This window comes from Pseudophryne corroboree, chromosome 1 (genome assembly GCF_028390025.1).
Source record: "Pseudophryne corroboree isolate aPseCor3 chromosome 1, aPseCor3.hap2, whole genome shotgun sequence".
Lineage (NCBI taxonomy): Eukaryota > Metazoa > Chordata > Amphibia > Anura > Myobatrachidae > Pseudophryne > Pseudophryne corroboree.
The window spans coordinates 334,491,489-334,511,199 of record NC_086444.1 but is presented as its reverse complement, the minus strand read 5'-3'; positions in this window follow the sequence as shown (position 1 = coordinate 334,511,199).

Sequence of the window (19,711 nt, the reverse complement as noted above, 5' to 3'; positions counted from 1 at the left end):
GAGGCTGTACTCTGAGGACACCTTGGAGAAAAGTGCGTATAGACGGCAATAGAGCCAATCGTTTTTGAAAGTAAATTGACAAAGCAGATGCCTGCACCTTTAGTGTAGATAAACGCAGTCCTCCATCTAATCCTGTTTGTAGAAACAACAAAAGGCGGGATAACTTGAAAGATGATGTCGGAAACTTCCGAGCTTCACACCAACCTATATAGGCACGCCATACTCTGTAATAATGAGCTGCCGTAACCGGCTTCCTAGCTCGTAACATGGTTGGTATAACCGATTCTGGAATGCCCTCTCTTCTTAAGAGGGCGGTCTCAACAGCCACCCCGTCAAACGCAGCCGCGCTAAATCGGGGTAAAGGAACGGACCCTGTTGTAACAGGTCTGGACGTAGTGGGAGCGGCCAAGGATCGTCTGCGAGTAGACCTTGGAGATCCGAGAACCAAGCTCTCCGAGGCCAATGAGGCGCCACTAGTATGACTGTGACAGACTCTCTTTTGATCCGTTTTAGCACCAGAGGGAGCAACGGAAACGGTGGAAACAGATACACAAGACTGTACGGCCACGCGACAGTGAGAGCATCCACCGCCACTGCCTTTGGATCTCTTGTTCTGGACACATACTGGAACGTTTGGTGATTGTGTCGAGACGCCATCAGGTCCACCTGAGGATAACCCCATCGCTGAACCAACATGTGAAACACTTCTGGATTTAATGCCCATTCGCCTGGATGAAAATCCCGACGACTGAGATAATCCGCTTCCCAGTTGTCCACTCCCGGAATGAACACGGCCGACAACATCACCTGGTGGCATTCCGCCCAATTGAGGATTCGAGCTACTTCCCGCATTGCCATGCGGCTTCTCGTTCCTCCTTGTTTGTTGATGTATGCGACCGCCGTCGCATTGTCTGACTGCACTTGGACAGGCTGAGAGCGAAGCATGTGCACTGCTTGTCGTAGCGCATTGTAAATTGCGCGGAGTTCCAGGACATTTATAGACAGCAATTTTTCGTGATCCGCCCAGAGACCCTGGAGCTGACAATTTTGAATTACCGCTCCCCAACCTCTGAGACTGGCATCCGTAGTTAGAATTATCCTATTCCAGCCTCCGAACCGTCTTCCTGCGGTTAAATTGTGTTCCTTGAGCCACCAGAGCAGAGATACTCTTGCCCTTGGCGACAACCTCACCCTGTGGTGAATCTGCAGATGCGAGCCCGACCACTGGGCGAGCACATTCAGTTGAAATGGACGCGAGTGAAATCTTCCGAACTGAAGCACTTCGAAAGCTGCCACCATTGTGCCTAAGAGGCGAATGCACAAATGTACAGACACTGGCCCTCATTCCGAGTTGATCGGTCGCAAGGCGAATTTAGCAGAGTTACACACGCTAAGCCGCCGCCTACTGGGAGTGAATCTTAGCTTCTTAAAATTGCGACCGATGTATTCGCAATATTGCGATTACTAACTACTTAGCAGTTTCAGAGTAGCTTCAGACTTACTCTGCCTGTGCGATCAGTTCAGTGCTTGTCGTTCCTGGTTGACGTCACAAACACACCCAGCGTTCGCCCAGGCACTCCCACCGTTTCTCCGGCCACTCCTGCGTTTTTTCCGGAAACGGTAGCGTTTTCAGCCACACGCCCCTGAAACGCCGTGTTTCCGCCCAGTAACACCCATTTCCTGTCAATCACATTACGATCGCCGGAGCGAAGAAAAAGCCGTGAGTAAAAATACTTTCTTCATAGTAAAGTTACTTGGCGCAGTCGCAGTGCGAACTTTGCGCATGCGTACTAAGCGGATTTTCACTGCGATGCGATGAAAAAGAACGAGCGAACAACTCGGAATGAGGGCCACTGTGCGTGGCTTGAGCACTAATTGTACTAGATGGCGTAGAATTTGTACTTTCTGCTGTGGTAGGTAAATTCTTTGATTGACCGTATCGAGAATCATACCTAGGAATTGAAGGCGTTGCAACGGAATTAGATGTGATTTCTTGAAGTTGACAATCCAACCGTGGTGAACCAGTACATCGTATGTTAGCAGCGCATGTTGAAGAAGTATCTGTTGAGACGGAGCTTTGATGAGCAGATCGTCTAAATACGGAACTATTGTTTACTCCCAGGGATCTGAGATGAGCTATCATCACAGCCATCACTTTGGTGAATACCCGAGGCGCTGACGACAGGCCAAACGGTAGAGCCTGAAACTGGTAATGGTTCTGGCGTATTGCAAACCGCAAGAATTTCTGATGAGGCTGCCAAATTGGAATGTGTAAGTACGCATCCTTGAGATCTAGCGCAATCATAAATTCCTTTGGCTCTAAACCCGAAATCACCGAACGCAGAGACTCCATTTTGAATCTGTAGTAAGTTACGTACTGATTGAGACCCTTTAAGTTCAATATTGGTCTGACTGAGCCATCCGGCTTAGGTACCACAAACAGACTTGAATAATAACCCTGACCCTGTTGGTGTACAGGGACCGGAATCAAAACTGCCGAATCCAGTAGGGACTGAATGGCAATTTGCAGAACCGTCCTCTTGTCGTCCGACAGAGGCAATCCTGTCTTGAAAAACCGCAGAGGCGGAAGACAGTCGAACTCTATTTTGTAACCTTTTAACACTAAATTGCGGATCCACCCATCCGCGGATGTGTGGAACCACGCCAAATGGAACGTCTGAAGGCGTGCTCCCACAATCGGAGAACCGAGATGGGCTGGTAGCCCGTCATGCCACTGGTTTGTCGGTAACCTTAGCGTCCTGGCGAGTTGTGTTGGTTTGTTGGAAACCACGTCCACGTCTAGCAGGCGTGGCTGTTCCTCTGCCACGTCCTCGAAAGGACTGAGGTCTAAAGGATTTGAACGAAGGTCCAGCGTACCTCCTTCTTGATACCGGTGGAGGCAATGGTAAGAAAACAGACTTACCTCCCGTAGCCTCAGCAATCCATGTGTCCAATTCAGGACCAAACAACTTCTTGCCATCGTAAGGCAACGCCTCTATACCTCGTTTGACCTCTGCCTCCGCATGATAAGCACGCAGCCAGAGTGCTCTTCGTGCCGTAACTAGCGACGATGAAATACGAGAAGTGAGTTGACAGACGTCAGTAGACGCTGTACAGAGATACTCTACAGCCTCACTCATTTGATTTACAAGAAGTATCAGGTTTTCGTCATGTAAAGCAGATTTGAGTTCTGTAAGCCATATTATGAGCGCCTTAGTGACCCAAATGCCAACCAATCCAGGTCTCAGCATCACACCTGCTGCTACATACATGGACTTTAGCATAGTTTCTATCTTGCGATCTGAAGGGTCTTTAAGCGTAGTAGCTGCTGGCACTGGTATGGTTAATTTCTTGGTAAGCTTCGACACTGAAGAATCAACTATTGGTGGATTCTCCCACGTACATGTTACCGAGTCTGGAAACGGGTAACTAGACTTAAATCTGCGAGGTATAGAAAACCGTTTATCTGGATTCTGTCGTGTTTCTACTAACATCTGATTAAGAGATTCCGACACCGGAAAACTTATTGGAGTTTTTTGTCGTTTAGTAAATACGACCTGATCATTTGTGAGAGGCTCCTCAGTTTCAGTAAACTTCAGAGACTGACGTACCGCTCTGATGAGATCATCAATGCCGGAACTGTTAAAATCACCATCTGACTCCACTTCGCCCTCCTCCCCCTCATCTTGTTCCGTGAGGTCTGGCATGGAATCGTCAGAATGCAACATAGCAGAAACTGGAAAATCATAAGACATATGAAATTTATCCCGTTTACCCAAAATGGATTTGGACCTTACGCAAGGCTGAGACGCCTCCGGCAGTTCTGGCGGTCTCACCCTAGACTCAGATCTTGCCGTCTCCCGCTCCTGTCGAGCGGCGGTCAATTCTGATTGTAACCTATCCAGTACATTTACTAACATTCCCAACGGAGGGTTCGGTGAGGAAATTGGTTGTAAAACTGGAGCAGAAATGGTATTCTGAACCGAATCCACAAAACATACTGTACATGTGGTAGATCCATCCGGTTACACACTGCTACAGACTTTGCAATTATGCTTTTTAGTTTTTGCTGGTGCCTTACTCATTATGGCGACAGACAATACAATACACAAAAAACAGACACTTGCACGACTCAGTAAAATAGTAGTAAGGTGTCTCTGTATATATATCTGGCCAAGTGCAGTACACGTGGCCAGTACTATGAAATGTGATCCCAAATTCCCACTAACACCCCTGCGCCTTCGGTGGAGTAGAGATGTAGTACTGGAACGTTCTGGAATCACAGCAGGAAGACACAGGAAGCATGGTTAAAATGGCTTCCATGCTATCACATATAATCACAGTGCAGTTTCATACTGATCTTATAAACAGCCTCCCTGCCAGTATAAAACATCATTATATATATATATATATATATATATATATATATATATATATATATATATATGTGTGCCATACTATCAACAGCCACCCTGATGTTGCTGCTGTCCCTTTCCCCCCCCCCCCCTCGCGTCTGCTCCGTTGCGGATGTAGTGCGGGCCGGGCAGCGGGCACCCCTGCGCCGGGACCTGGAAGCGGGACTGGGAGCGCGTGTGAAGCGCTATGATTACCGGGCAGCAGCGGAGTTAGAACAAGCGGCGGCCGGAGCAGCGGGAGAAGCGGCGGGCGGAACAGCGGCGACTTCCGAGACGCGGGGCCGGAGCAGTGTTGGGGCTGTAAGAAGCGGCGGCCGGCTATGAGACCCGGCGGCCGGAGCAGCTGCGGCGGGCGGCCGTCAGCCGAAGGAACCCAGCGCTTCCCCACACCTCGGGGCGGCAGCGGAAGCTGACCGCCCCGCTCACATACCTGCACTTCTGTGATGAGGCTCCGACGGGGCTTCTCAGTAAGCGCCGGCCAGCCTGCAGGAGATCTGTGTATGTGTGGCTGTGAGGGAGCTCTTTTAGAGAGGACCGACACGCCCCTGCTGCTATCAGCAGCTTGCACTATCCCTGACCCTGCCTGTTGGAAGGGGGAAACGGATGTGTAGAAAATAGAAAATCGAAAAAGAAAAATATTCAAAGTAATTGTGGGCCCAGCCACAAACGAACTGTTGCTATCGAGCACAGAAAAAACACTGAGGTACTCGGGAATATGGAGGGGTGGAGTGTTCTAAATTTAAATATTCAGTGCTGTTCCTACGGAAGCCGTCCATATCCCAAGAGTACTCCAGTGACCCCTAGTGGATGAAAAAGAAAAGTAGGGGTAAGGACGTTAACCACCTCGGAACATCCTCCCTTATACGTCACCTGCAGCACATTCATCATAAGTCAGTGACAAGTTCAAAAACTTTGGGTGACAGCGGAAGCAGTCCACTGACCACTAAATCCCTTCCTCTTGTAACCAAGCTCCTGCAAACCACACCACCAACTCCCTCAGTGTCAATTTCCTCCTTACCCAGGAAAGACAATAGTCCTGTAGGCCATGTCACTGTCAAGTCTGACGAGTCCTCTCCTGCCTGGGATTCCTCCGATGCATCCTTGAGTGTAACGCCTACTGCTGCTGGCGCTGCTGTTGTTGCTGCTGGGAGTCGATCGTCATCCAAGAGGGGAAGTCGGAAGACCACTTGTACTACTTCCAGTAAGCAATTGACTGTCCAACAGTCCTTTGCGAGGAAGATGAAATATCACAGCAGTCATCCTGCTGCAAAGCAGATAACTCAGGCCTTGGCAGCCTGGGCGGTGAGAAACGTGGTTCCGGTATCCATCGTTAATTCAGAGGCAACTATAGACTTGATTGAGGTACTGTGTCCCCGGTACCAAATACCATCTAGGTTCCATTTCTCTTGGCAGGCGATACCGAAAATGTACACAGACCTCAGAAAAAAAGTCACCAGTGTCCTAAAAAATGCAGTTGTACCCAATGTCCACTTAACCACGGACATGTGGACAAGTGGAGCAGGGCAGACTCAGGACTATATGACTGTGACAGCCCACTGGGTAGATGTATTGCCTCCCGCAGCAAGAACAGCAGCAGCATCTCGCAAACGCCAACTCGTTCCTAGGCAGGCTACACTTTGTACCACCGCTTTCCAGAATAGGCACACAGCTGACAACCTCTTACGGCAACTGAGGAAGATCATCGCAGAATGGCTTACCCCAATTGGACTCTCCTGGGGATTTGTGACATCGGACAATGCCAGCAATATTGTGCGTGCATTACATCTGGGCAAATTCCAGCACGTCCCATGTTTTGCACATACATTGAATTTGGTGGTGCAGAATTATTTAAAAAAACGACAGGGGCATGCAAGAGATGCGGTCGGTGGCCCGAAGAATTGCGGGCCACTTTCGGCATTCAGGCACCGCGTACAGAAGACTGGAGCACCACCAAACATTCCTGAACCTGCCCTGTCATCATCATCTGAAGCAAGAGGTGGTAACGAGGTGGAATTCAACCCTCTATATGCTTCAGAGGATGGAGGAGCAGCAAAAGGACATTCAAGCCTATACATCTGCCCACGATATAGGCAAAGGAGGGGGAATGCACCTGACTCAAGCACAGTGGAGAATAATTTCAACGTTGTGCAAGGTTCTGCAACCCTTTGAACTTGCCACACGTGAAGTCAGTTCAGACACTGCCAGCCTAAGTCAGGTCATTCCCCTCATCAGGCTTTTGCAGAAGCAGCTGGAGAGATTGAAGGAGGAGCTAAAACAGAGCGATTCCGCTAGGCATGTGGAACTTGTGAATGGAGCCCTTAATTCGCTTAACCAGGATTCACGGGTGGTCAATCTGTTGAAATCAGAGCACTACATTTTGGCCACCGTGCTCGATCCTAGATTTAAAACCTACCTTGGATCTCTCTTTCCGGCAGACACAAGTCTGCAGAGGTTCAAATACCTGCTGGTGAGAAAATTGTCAAGTCAAGCGGAATGTGACCCGTCAACATCTCCTCCTTCACATTCTCCCGCAACTGGGGGTGCAAGGAAAAGGCTAAGAATTCCTAGCCCACCCGCTGGCAGTGATGCAGGGCAGTCTGGAGCGAGTGCTGACATCTGATCCGGACTGAAGGACCTGCCAACGATTACTGACATGTCGTCTACTGTCACTGCATATGATTCTCTCACCATGGAAAGAATGGTGGAGGATTATATGAGTGACCGCATACAAGAAGGCACGTCAGACAGTCCGTACGTATACTGGCAGGAAAAAGAGGCAATTTGGAGGCCCTTGCACAAACTGGCTTTATTCTACCTAAGTTGCCCTCCCTCCAGTGTGTACTCCGAAAGAGTGTTTAGTGCAGCCGCTCACCTTGTCAGCAATCGGCATACAAGGTTACTTCCAGAAAATGTGGAGATGATGTTCATCAAAATGAATTATAATCAATTCCTCCGTGGAGACATTCACCAGCAGCAATTGCCTCCAGAAAGTACGCGGGGACCTGAGATGGTGGATTCCAGTGGGGACGAATTAATAATCTGAGGGGGATGTACACAGTGAAAGGGGTGAGGAATCGGAGGATGATGATGATGAGGTGGACATCTTGCCTCTGTAGAGCCAGTTTGTGCAAGGAGAGATTGCTTCTTTTTTGGTGGGGGCACAAACCAACCAGTCATTTCTGTCACAGTCGTGTGGCAGACCCTGTCGCTGAAATGATGGGTTCATTAAAGTGTGCATGTCCTGTTTATACAACATAAGGGTGGGTGGGAGGGGCCAAGGACAATTCCATCTTGCACCTCTTTTTTCTTTCATTTTTCTTTGCGTCATGTGCTGTTTGGGGACAATTTTTTGGAAGGGCCATCCTGTCTTGATTGATACTGCAGTGCCACTCCTAGATGGGCCAGGTGTTTGTGTCAGCCACTTGTGTCGCTTAGCTTAGCCATCCAGCAACCTCGGTCCAAATTTTAGGACTAAAAATAATATTGTGAGGTGTTCAGAATAGACTGAAAATGAGTGGAAATTATGGTTATTGAGGTTAATAATACTATGGGATCAAAATGACCCCCAAATTCTATGATTTAAGCTGTTTTTTTTAAAAAAAAACACCCGAATCCAACAAAAAATTTTCGGTGAGGTTTTGCCAAAACACGTCCGAATCCAAAACACAGCCACGGAACCGAATCCAAAAAATTTCCGGTGCACATCACTAGTAGTAACCCCACCACCACCACCGTCAGTCAGTCAGTCAGTCAGTCAGTCCAGCTATTAACAACCTTCTTTCACAGCAGAATGCATGTGGGAACTGGTTAAAAGCAGAAAAGCACAATTACCCAAGTTAAACGGAGGGAGTGTATACACGTAGCAGTGTGTGCTTAAACTCTAAGCAATCTGACTAGACTGCTTAGAAATTAAACATACTCTTTGTGTATACCCCATGCACCGCTATCGCAGACTCTTGGTTGTACCTGCATGCAAGTACAATCTAGTTAGATCGCTCACTTCACTGCTGGGTCAAGTAAGCAAACCCCCTCCCCCTCCCCCCAGCACACATCACTACGTGTGTACCCCGTGCATTACATGAAAACTTTTAACCTCATTGTCAGTCACAAATTGAACACTGCAATAATTCTGTTTGTCCTGAAACCACAGGTTTTTTTTGTAGGCACATGCAGGACTCTGCATACATGTTACAAAAGAAGCCTCTTCTAGCCAAGCAGTCTTGTACACATTAGACATTTAATTTTAAGTATTAAAATAAGAATTTACGTACCGATAATTCTATTTCTCATAGTCCGTAGTGGATGCTGGGAACTCCGTAAGGACCATGGGGAATAGCGGCTCCGCAGGAGACTGGGCACAAAAGTAAAGCTTTAGGACTACCTGGTGTGCACTGGCTCCTCCCCCCATGACCCTCCTCCAAGCCTCAGTTAGGATACTGTGCCCGGACGAGCGTACACAATAAGGAAGGATTTATGAATCCCGGTTAAGACTCATACCAGCCACACCGATCACACCGTACAACCTGTGATCTGAATCTAGTTAACAGCATGATAACAGAGGAGCCTCTGGAAAGATGGCTCACAACCACAATAACCCGATTTTTGTAACAATAACTATGTACAAGTATTGCAGACAATCCGCACTTGGGATGGGCACCCAGCATCCACTACGGACTATGAGAAAATAAGAATTTACTTACCGATAATTCTATTTCTCGTAGTCCGTAGTGGATGCTGGGGACTCCATCAGGACCATGGGGAATAGCAGCTCTGCAGGAGACAGGGCACAAAAGTAAAAGCTTTAGGATCAGGTGGTGTGCACTGGCTCCTCCCCCTATGACCCTCCTCCAAGCCTCAGTTAGGATACTGTGCCCGGACGAGCGTACACAATAAGGAAGGATTTTGAATCCCGGGTAAGACTCATACCAGCCACACCAATCACACTGTACAACCTGTGATCTGAACCCAATTAACAGCATGATAACAGCGGAGCCTCTGAAAAGATGGCTCACAACAATAATAACCCGATTTTTGTAACAATAACTATGTACAAGTATTGCAGACAATCCGCACTTGGGATGGGCGCGCCGCATCCACTACGGACTACGAGAAATAGAATTATCGGTAAGTAAATTCTTATTTTCTCTGACGTCCTAAGTGGATGCTGGGGACTCCGTCAGGACCATGGGGATTATACCAAAGCTCCCAAACGGGCGGGAGAGTGCGGATGACTCTGCAGCACCGAGTGAGAGAACTCCAGGACCTCCTCAGCCAGGGTGTGCCCCTGACCAAGTAGCAGCTCGGCAAAGTTGTAAAGCCGAGACCCCTCGGGCAGCCGCCCAAGATGAGCCCACCTTCCTTGTGGAATGGGCATTTACATATTTTGGCTGTGGCAGGCCTGCAACAGAATGTGCAAGCTTAATTGTACTACACATCCAACTAGCAATCGTCTGCTTAGAAGCAAGAGCACCCAGTTTGTTGGGTGCATACAGGATAACAGCAAGTCAGTTTTCCTGACTCCAGCCGTCCTGGAAACCTATATTTTCAGGGCCCTGACAACATCTAGCAACTTGGAGTCCTCCAAGTCCCTAGTAGCCGCAGGTACCACAATAAGCTGGTTCAGGTGAAACGCTGACACCACCTTAGGGAGAAACTGGGGATGAGTCCGCAGCTCTGCCCTGTCCGAATGGACAATCAGATATGGGCTTTTGTGAGACAAAGCCGCCAATTCTGACACTCGCCTGGCCGAGGCCAGGGCCAACATCATGGTTACTTTCCATGTGAGATATTTCAAAACCACAGATTTGAGCGGTTTAAACCAATGTGATTTGAGGAATCCCAGAACTACGTTGAGATCCCACAGTGCCACTGGAGGCACAAAAGGGGGTTGTATATGCAGTACTCCCTTGACAAACTTCTGGACTTCAGGAACTGAAGCCAATTCTTTCTGGAAGAAAATCGACAGGGCCGAAATTTGAACCTTAATGGACCCCAATTTGAGGCCCATAGACACTCCTGTTTGCAGGAAATGCAGGAATCGACCGAGTTAAAATTTCTTCGTGGGGCCTTCCTGGCCTCACACCACGCAACATATTTTCGCCACATGTGGTGATAATGTTGTGCGGTCACCTCCTTCCTGGCTTTGACCAGGGTAGGAATGACCTCTTCCGGAATGCCTTTTTCACGTTAGGATCCGGCGTTCAACTGCCATGCCGTCAAACGCAGCCGCGGTAAGTCTTGGAACAGACATGGTACTTGCTGAAGCAAGTCCCTTCTTAGCGGCAGAGGCCATGAGTCCTCTGTGAGCATCTCTTGAAGTTCCGGGTACCAAGTCCTTCTTGGCCAATCCGGAGCCACGAGTATAGTTCTTACTCCTCTACGTCTTATAATTCTCAGTACCTTATGTATGAGAAGCAGAGGAGGGAACACATACACCCACGGTGTTACCAGAACGTCCACAGCTATTGCCTGAGGGTCTCTTGACCTGGCGCAATACCTGTCCAGTTTTTTGTTCAGGCGGGACGCCATCATGTCCACCTTTGGTCTTTCCCAACGGTTCACAATCATGTGGAAGACTTCCCGATGAAGTCCCCACTCTCCCGGGTGGAGGTCGTGCTGAGGAAGTCTGCTTCCCAGTTGTCCACTCCCGGAATGAACACTGCTGACAGTGCTATCACATGATTTTCCGCCCAGCGAAGAATCCTTGCAGTTTCTGCCATTGCCCTCCTGCTTCTTGTGCCGCCCTGTCTGTTTACGTGGGCGACTGCCGTGATGTTGTCCCACTGGATCAATACCGGCTGACCTTGAAGCAGAGGTCTTGCTGAGCTTAGAGCATTGTAAATTGCTCTTAGCTCCAGTATATTTATGTGGAGAGAAGTCTCCAGACTTGATCACACTCCCTGGAAATGTTTTCCTTGTGTGACTGCTCCCCAGCCTTTCAGGCTGGCATCCGTGGTCACCAGGACCCAGTCCTGAATGCCGAATCTGTGGCCCTTTAGTAGATGAGCACTCTGCAGCCACCACAGAAGAGACACCCTTGTCCTTGGATACAGGGTTATCCGCTGATGCATCTGAAGCTGCGATCCGGACCATTTTTCCAGCAGATCCCACTGAAAAGTTCTTGCGTGAAATCTGCCGAATGGAATCGCTTCGTAAGAAGCCACCATTTTTCCCAGGACCCTTGTGCAATGATGCACTGACACTTTTCCTGGTTTTAGGAGGTTCCTGACTAGCTCGGATAACTCCCTGGCTTTCTCCTCCGGGAGAAACACCTTTTTCTGGACTGTGTCCAGAATCATCCCTAGGAACAGCAGACGTGTCGTCGGAGACAGCTGCGATTTTGGAATATTTAGAATCCACCCGTGCTGTCGTAGAACTACTTGAGATAGTGCTACTCCGACCTCCAACTGTTCTCTGGACCTTGCCCTTATCAGGAGATCGTCCAAGTAAGGGATAATTAAGACGCCTTTTCTTCGAAGAAGAATCATCATTTCGGCCATTACCTTGGTAAAGACCCGGGGTGCCGTGGACAATCCAAACGGCAGCGTCTGAAACTGATAGTGACAGTTTTGTACCACGAACCTGAGGTACCCTTGGTGAGAAGGGCAAATTGGGACATGGAGGTAAGCATCCTTGATGTCCAGGGACACCATATAGTCCCCTTCTTCTTGGTTCGCTATCACTGCTCTGAGTGACTCCATCTTGATTTGAACCTTTGTATGTAAGTGTTCAAATATTTCAGATTTAGAATAGGTCTCACCGAGCCGTCTGGCTTCAGTACCACAATATAGTGTGGAATAAAACCCCTTTCCTTGTTGTAGGAGGGGTACTTTGATTATCACCTGCTGGGAATACAGCTTGTGAATTGTTTCCAATACTGCCTCCCTGTCGGAGGGAGACGTTGGTAAAGCAGACTTCAGGAACCTGCGAGGGGGAGACGTCTCGAATTTCCAATCTGTACCCCTGGGATACTACTTGTAGGATCCAGGGGTCCACTTGCGAGTGAGCCCACTGCGCGCTGAAACTCTTGAGACAACCTCCCACCGCACCTGAGTCCGCTTGTACGGCCCCAGCGTCATGCTGAGGACTTGGCAAAAGCGGTGGAGGGCTTCTGTTCCTGGGAATGGGCTGCCTGCTGCAGTCTTCTTCCCTTTCCTCTATCCCTGGGCAGATATGACTGGCCTTTTGCCTGCTTGCCCTTATGGGAACGAAAGGACTGAGGCTGAAAAGACGGTGTCTTTTTCTGCTGAGATGTGACTTGGGGTAAAAAAGGTGGATTTTCCAGCTGTTGCCGTGGCCACCAGGTCCGATGGACCGACCCCAAATAACTCCTCCCCTTTATACGGCAATACTTCCATGTGCCGTTTGGAATCTGCATCACCTGACCACTGTCGTGTCCATAAACATCTTCTGGCAGATATGGACATCGCACTTACTCTTGATGCCAGAGTGCAAATATCCCTCTGTGCATCTCGCATATATAGAAATGCATCCTTTAAATGCTCTATAGTCAATAAAATACTGTCCCTGTCAAGGGTATCAATATTTTCAGTCAGGGAATCCGACCAAGCCACCCCAGCGCTGCACATCCAGGCTGAGGCGATCGCTGGTCGCAGTATAACACCAGTATGTGTGTATATACTTTTTAGGATATTTTCCAGCCTCCTATCAGCTGGCTTCTTGAGGGCGGCCGTATCTGGAGACGGTAACGCCACTTGTTTTGATAAGCGTGTGAGCGCCTTATCCACCCTGAGGGGTGTTTCCCAACGCGCCCTAACTTCTGGCGGGAAAGGGTATAACGCCAATAATTTTCTATCGGGGGAAACCCACGCATCATCACACACTTCATTTAATTTATCTGATTCAGGAAAAACTACATGTAGTTTTTTCACACCCCACATAATACCCTCTTTTGTGGTACTTGTAGTATCAGAAATATGTAACACCTCCTTCATTGCCCTTAACATGTAACGTGTGGCCCAAATGGAAAATACGTGTTTCTTCACCGTCGACACTGGAGTCAGTGTCCGTGTCGACCGACTGAGGTAAATGGGCGTTTTAAAGCCCCTGACGGTGTTTGAGATGCCTGGACAGGTACTAATTGGTTTGCCGGCCGTCTCATGTCGTCAACCGACCTTGCAGCGTGTTGACATTATCACGTAATTCCCTAAATAAGCCATCCATTCCGGTGTCGACTCCCTAGAGAGTGACATCACCATTACAGGCAATTGCTCCGCCTCCTCACCAACATCGTCCTCATACATGTCGACACACACGTACCGACACACAGCGCACACACACAGGGAATGCTCTGATAGAGGACAGGACCCCACTAGCCCTTTGGGGAGACAGAGGGAGAGTTTGCCAGCACACACCAAAACGCTATATTATACAGGGACAACCTTATATAAGTGTTTTCCCTTATAGCATCTTAATATATAATAATATCGCCAAATAAGTGGCCCCCCTCTCTGTTTTAACCCTGTTTCTGTAGTGCAGTGCAGGGGAGAGCCTGGGAGCCTTCCTAGCAGCGGAGCTGTGTAGGAAAATGGCGCTGTGTGCTGAGGAGAATAGGCCCCGCCCCCTTTTCGGTGGGCTTCTTCTCCCGTTTTTCTGACAACCTGGCAGGGATTAAATACATCCATATAGCCCCAGGGGCTATATATTTTTAGCCAGCATAGGTACTTTCATTGCTGCCCAGGGCGCCCCCCCAAGCGCCCTGCACCCTCAGTGACCGTTGGTGTGAAGTGTGCTGAGAGCAATGGCGCACAGCTGCAGTGCTGTGCACTACCTCATGAAGACTGAGAAGTCTTCAGCCGCCGATTTCTGGACCTCTTCTCTCTTCAGCATCTGCAAGGGGGTCGGCGGCGCGGCTCCGGTGACCCATCCAGGCTGTACCTGTGATCGTCCCTCTGGAGCTAGTGTCCAGTAGCCTAAGAAGCCAATCCATCCTGCACGCAGGTGAGTTCACTTCTTCTCCCCTAAGTCCCTCGTTGCAGTGAGCCTGTTGCCAGCAGGACTCACTGAAAATAAAAAACCTAACAAAACTTTTACTCGAAGCAGCTCTTTAGGAGAGCCACCTAGATTGCACCCTTCTCGGCCGGGCACAAAAACCTAACTGAGACTTGGAGGAGGGTCATAGGGGGAGGAGCCAGTGCACACCACCTGATCCTAAAGCTTTTACTTTTGTGCCCTGTCTCCTGCGGAGCCGCTATTCCCCATGGTCCTGACGGAGTCCCCAGCATCCACTTAGGACGTCAGAGAAATAGAATTATCGGTAAGTAAATTCTTATTTTCTCTGACGTCCTAGTGGATGCTGGGAACTCCGTAAGGACCATGGGGATTATACCAAAGCTCCCAAACGGGCGGGAGAGTGCGGATGACTCTGCAGCACCAAATGAGAGAACTCCAGGTCCTCCTCAGCCAGGGTATCAAATTTGTAGAATTTAGCAAACGTGTTTGCCCCTGACCAAGTAGCTGCTCGGCAAAGTTGTAAAGCCGAGACCCCTCGGGCAGCCGCCCAAGATGAGAGCCCACTTTCCGTGTGGAATGGGGTTTTACAGATTTTGGCTGTGGCAGGCCTGCCACAGAATGTGCAAGCTGAATTGTGCTACAAATCCAACGAGCAATAGTCTGCCTAGAAGCAGGAACACCCAGCTTGTTGGGTGCATACAGGATAAACAGCGAGTCAGATTTTCTGACTCCAGCCGTCCTGGAAACATATTTTCAGGGCCCTGACTACGTCCAGCAACTTGGAGTCCTCCAAGTCCCTAGTAGCCGCAGGTACCACAATAGGCTGGTTCACGTGAAACGCTGAAAACACCTTAGGGAGAAATTGAGGATGATTCCTCAATTCCGCCCTGTCTGGAAGATCAGATAAGGGCCTTTACAGGATAAAGCCCCCAATTCTGACACGCGCCTGGCCGAGACCAGGGCCAACAACATGACCACTTTCCATGTGAGATATTTTAACTCCACAGATTCAAGTGGTTCAAACCAATGTGACTTTAGGAACCCCAAAACTACATTGAGATCCCAAGGTGCCACTGGAGGCACAAAAGGAGGCTGTATATGCAGTACCCCTTTTACAAAACAACTGAAGTTAGTTCTTTCTGGAAGAAAATTGACAGGGCCGAAATTTGAACCTTAATGGACCCCAATTTTAGGCACATAGACACTCCTGTTTACAGGAAATGCAGGAATCGACCTAGTTGAAAATTCCTCCATCGGGGCCTTACTGGCCTCGCACCCCGCAACATATTTTCGCCAAATGCGGTGATAATGCTTTGCGGTTACATCCTTCCTGGCTTGATCAGGGTAGGGATGACTTCATCCGGAATGCCTTTTTCCTTCAGGATCCGGCGTTCAACCGCCCTGCCGTTAAACGCAGCCGCAGTAAGTCTTGGAATAGACAGGGTCCTTGCTGGAGCAGGTCCCTTCTTAGAGGTAGAGGCCACGGGTCCTCCGTGAGCATCTCTTGAAGTTCCGGGTACCAATTCCTTCTTGGCCAATCCAGAGCCACGAGTATAGTTCTTACTCCCCTCAGTCTTATAATTCTCAGTACTTTTGGTATGAGAGGAAGAGGAGGGAACACATACACTGACTGGTACGCCCACGGTGTTACCAGAGCGTCCACAGCTATTGCCTGAGGGTCCCTTGACCTGGCGCAATACCTGTCCAATTTTTTGTTTAGGCGGGACGCCATCATGTCCACCTTTGGTTTTTCCCAATGGTTTACAATCATGTGGAAGACTTCTGGGTGAAGTCCCCACTCTCCCGGGTGGAGGCCGTGCCTGCTGAGGAAGTCTGCTTCCCAGTTGTCCACTCCCGGAATGAATACTGCTGACAGTGCTATCCCATGATTTTCCGCCCAGCGAAGAATCCTTGCAGCTTCTGCCATTGACTGCTTCTTGTGCCACCCTGTCTGTTTACATGGGTGACTGCCGTGATGTTGTCCGACTGGATCAACACCGGCTGACCTTGAAGCAGAGGTCTTGCTAAGCTGAGAGCATTGTAAATGGCCCTTAGCTCCAGGATATTTATGTGAAATGATGTCTCCAGGCTTGACCATAAGCCCTGGAAATTTCTTCCCTGTGTGACTGCTCCCCAGCCTCTCAGGCTGGCATCCGTGGTCACCAGGACCCAGTCCTGAATGCCAACTCTGCGGCCCTCTAGAAGATGAGCACTCTGCAACCACCACAGGAGGGACACCCTTGTCCTTGGTGACCGGGTTATCCGCTGATGCATCTTAAGATGCGACCCGGACCATTTGTCCAGCAGGTCCCACTGGAAAGTTCTTGCGTGGAATCTGCCGAATGGCTTTGCTTCGTAGGTAGCTACCATTTTTCCCAGAACCCTTGTGCATTGATGCACTGAGACTTGGCTCGGTTTTAGGAGATTCCTGACTAGCTCGGATAACTCCCTGGCTCTCTCCTCCGGGAGAAACACCTTTTTCTGAACTGTGTCCAGAATCATCCCTAGGAACAGAAGACGAGTCGTCGGAACCAGCTGCGATTTTGGAATATTGAGAATCCAATCGTGCTGTCGCAACACTACCTGAGATAGTGCTACACCGACCTCCAACTGTTCCCAAGATCTTACCCTTATCAGGAGATCGTCCAAGTAAGGGATAACTAAAACTCCCTTTCTTCGAAGGAGTATCATCATTTCGGCCATTACCTTGGTAAAGACCCGGGGTGCCGTGGACCATCCAAACGGCAGCGTCTGAAACTGATAGTGACAGTTCTGTACCACAAACCTGAGGTACCCTTGGTGAGAAGGGTAAATTTGGACATGAAGGTAAGCATCCTTCATGTCCAGAGACACCATGTAGTCCCCTTCTCTTGAATTTGAACCTCTGTATGTGAGTGTTCAAAGATTTTAGATTTAAAATCGGTCTCACCGAGCCGTCCGGCTTCGGTACCACAACAGTGTGGAGTAATACCCCTTTCCCTGTTGCAGGAGGGGTACCTTAATTATCACCTGCTGGGAATACAGCTTGTGAATGGCTTCCAACACTGCCTCCCTGTCTGCTTGTAAAGCCCCAGCGTCATGCTGAGGGCTTGGCAGAGGCGGGAGAGGGCTTCTGTTCCTGGGAACTGGCTGATTTCTGCAGCCGTTTTCCTCTCCCTCTGTCACGGGGCAGAAATGAGGAACCTTTTGCCCACGTGCCCTTATTGGAACTAAAGGACTGCGCCTGATAATACGGCGTCTTCTTATGTTGAGAGGCGACCTGGGGTAAAAACGTGGATTTCCCAGCTGTTGCCGTGGCCACCAGGTCTGAAAGACCGACCCCAAATAACTCCTCCCCTTTATAAGGCAATACTTCCATATGCCATTTGGAATCCGCATCACCTGACCACTGTCGTGTCCATAACCCACACCAGGTAGTCCTAAAGCTTTACTTTTGTGCCCAGTCTCCTGCGGAGCCGCTATTCCTCATGGTCCTTACGGAGTTCCCAGCATCCACTAGGACGTCAGAGAAAAGCCTGTAGAATGTGGCAAACTAGAAAACAGATATTAAATATTAATCAGTTGAAACATCACAGGCACATAGCAAGGATGGGTCTACCAAAGACCTTAAGTTTATATAATGAACTGAACTATAGACCAAGGGGGATGAAACTAACCATTATGTCCCCTTTCACCCTACAAGCACAACTTGCACCCTTCAAACAGAAGGCTTTAGGCACTAAGAAATGAAATTGTGAATTGCTTAATAGGACATTTACTACTTTGATAAAATTCCAGCCATCATCCCCTAGCACATCAGCCTTTTTTGGAGTGATAAACACTATCAAATATTAGAGAGTTCATATCAAACTGTCTATAGGGTAGGGTATGCCAGCAGCCGGGCTCCCATCACTGGAAGCCCGACTGCTGGCATACTGACAGCGTAGCGAGCCCCTTGTGGGCACTCCATGCTATTTATCCTCCCTCCAGGGGGGGTTGTGGACCCCCACAGTGGAGAAAAACCTGTCAGTATTCCAGCTATCTGGATTCCCACGCCCATATACTGTGCGCTGGGATGCCAACAGTCGGCAACCTGAAAATCACCCATCCTATACCCATGTTATTCTTACATTTAGAATAGAAATGTAGGTTATGCTACAATTTTTATCTCACTTGTGTTGCCTTTAAGATCTTGCTCCTTGCTTTAACACTACAGGTACTTGGAGTCACCCTTCTTTGGGGTCAGCACAAAAGCACTACTTCAGGTAGTATGGACAATTTGACACCGTCATAACCATTTGCCTAGCAAGAAAAAAAAACTATAAAGAAAAAAAACCCCACACACCACTGCTTTCAGACTGCTTGGAACCAATTTGTTTTTCACACCTGCATTTCTATGCAACATTAATGCTTTTTATGTCATGGCACAATAGATTGTTACTAGATACAGTGTCTCAGATCCACTATCAGTGACCGTTAAGTGTTTTTCTTACTGGGCTTTTGAAATGCTTACAATTGGTAAAAGATGTTGCATGCAAGATTCTAGGAAGCTATTCCCTAAACTACATATAAGCAGTACTGACCTATTCAACACTGCAGTGTTCACCTGATTAGTATCCACATGTTGTCAGGTAACTTTGATAAACACCTACGTGACTTTGTACATATACATCCAAGGGCTATTTCACATGCTGCGGTTTGGCAAAATACCATCCATTTTGTTCCTGTGCATGTTTGATTAAGTCACGGCTGCAGAGTTGCAGTTGTAAATATCCACTGTAAAGTCCGGCTGCCGTGCCTTCCTTAAGGGCAGTAAGCAGGGTGTGTTAATGTGCCGTACTGCTGCAGCGCATGCTCACAGACTTAAACAAATCCGTGGTGTAAGTGTGTAAGTGTGTAAGTGTGTAAGTGTGTAAGTGTGTAAGTGTGTAAGTGTGTAAGTGTGTAAGTGTGTAAGTGTGTAAGTCACTGACAGATGGCAAATAGCAGGACAATGTTTGTCTGGCTTTTTGCCATCCAGGCAAAACCACAGCAGGTAAAATAGCCCAAAAGGGAGCAATAGAGATCTCTATCTACTCGTAAGATTCTTAGTAGCTAACTTAGATCTTGCATGGGTGCTTACTTACACAAGTGTTAGTGGAGTGTCCCACATATGCAGACACAAACCTGATCTTTAACATAACCTACAAAATGGCAGTCACAAGATTGGGTTTCACAGTGTTTGCCTCAAGTGACAATGTCAATGTTCAAGTCCACAACAGCCAAACTAGTAGCCCCACCATCAATAAGAACTAAAAACATTTAAGGAAGTAAGCTTCATGTACTGTACATGCATATTTCTCTAG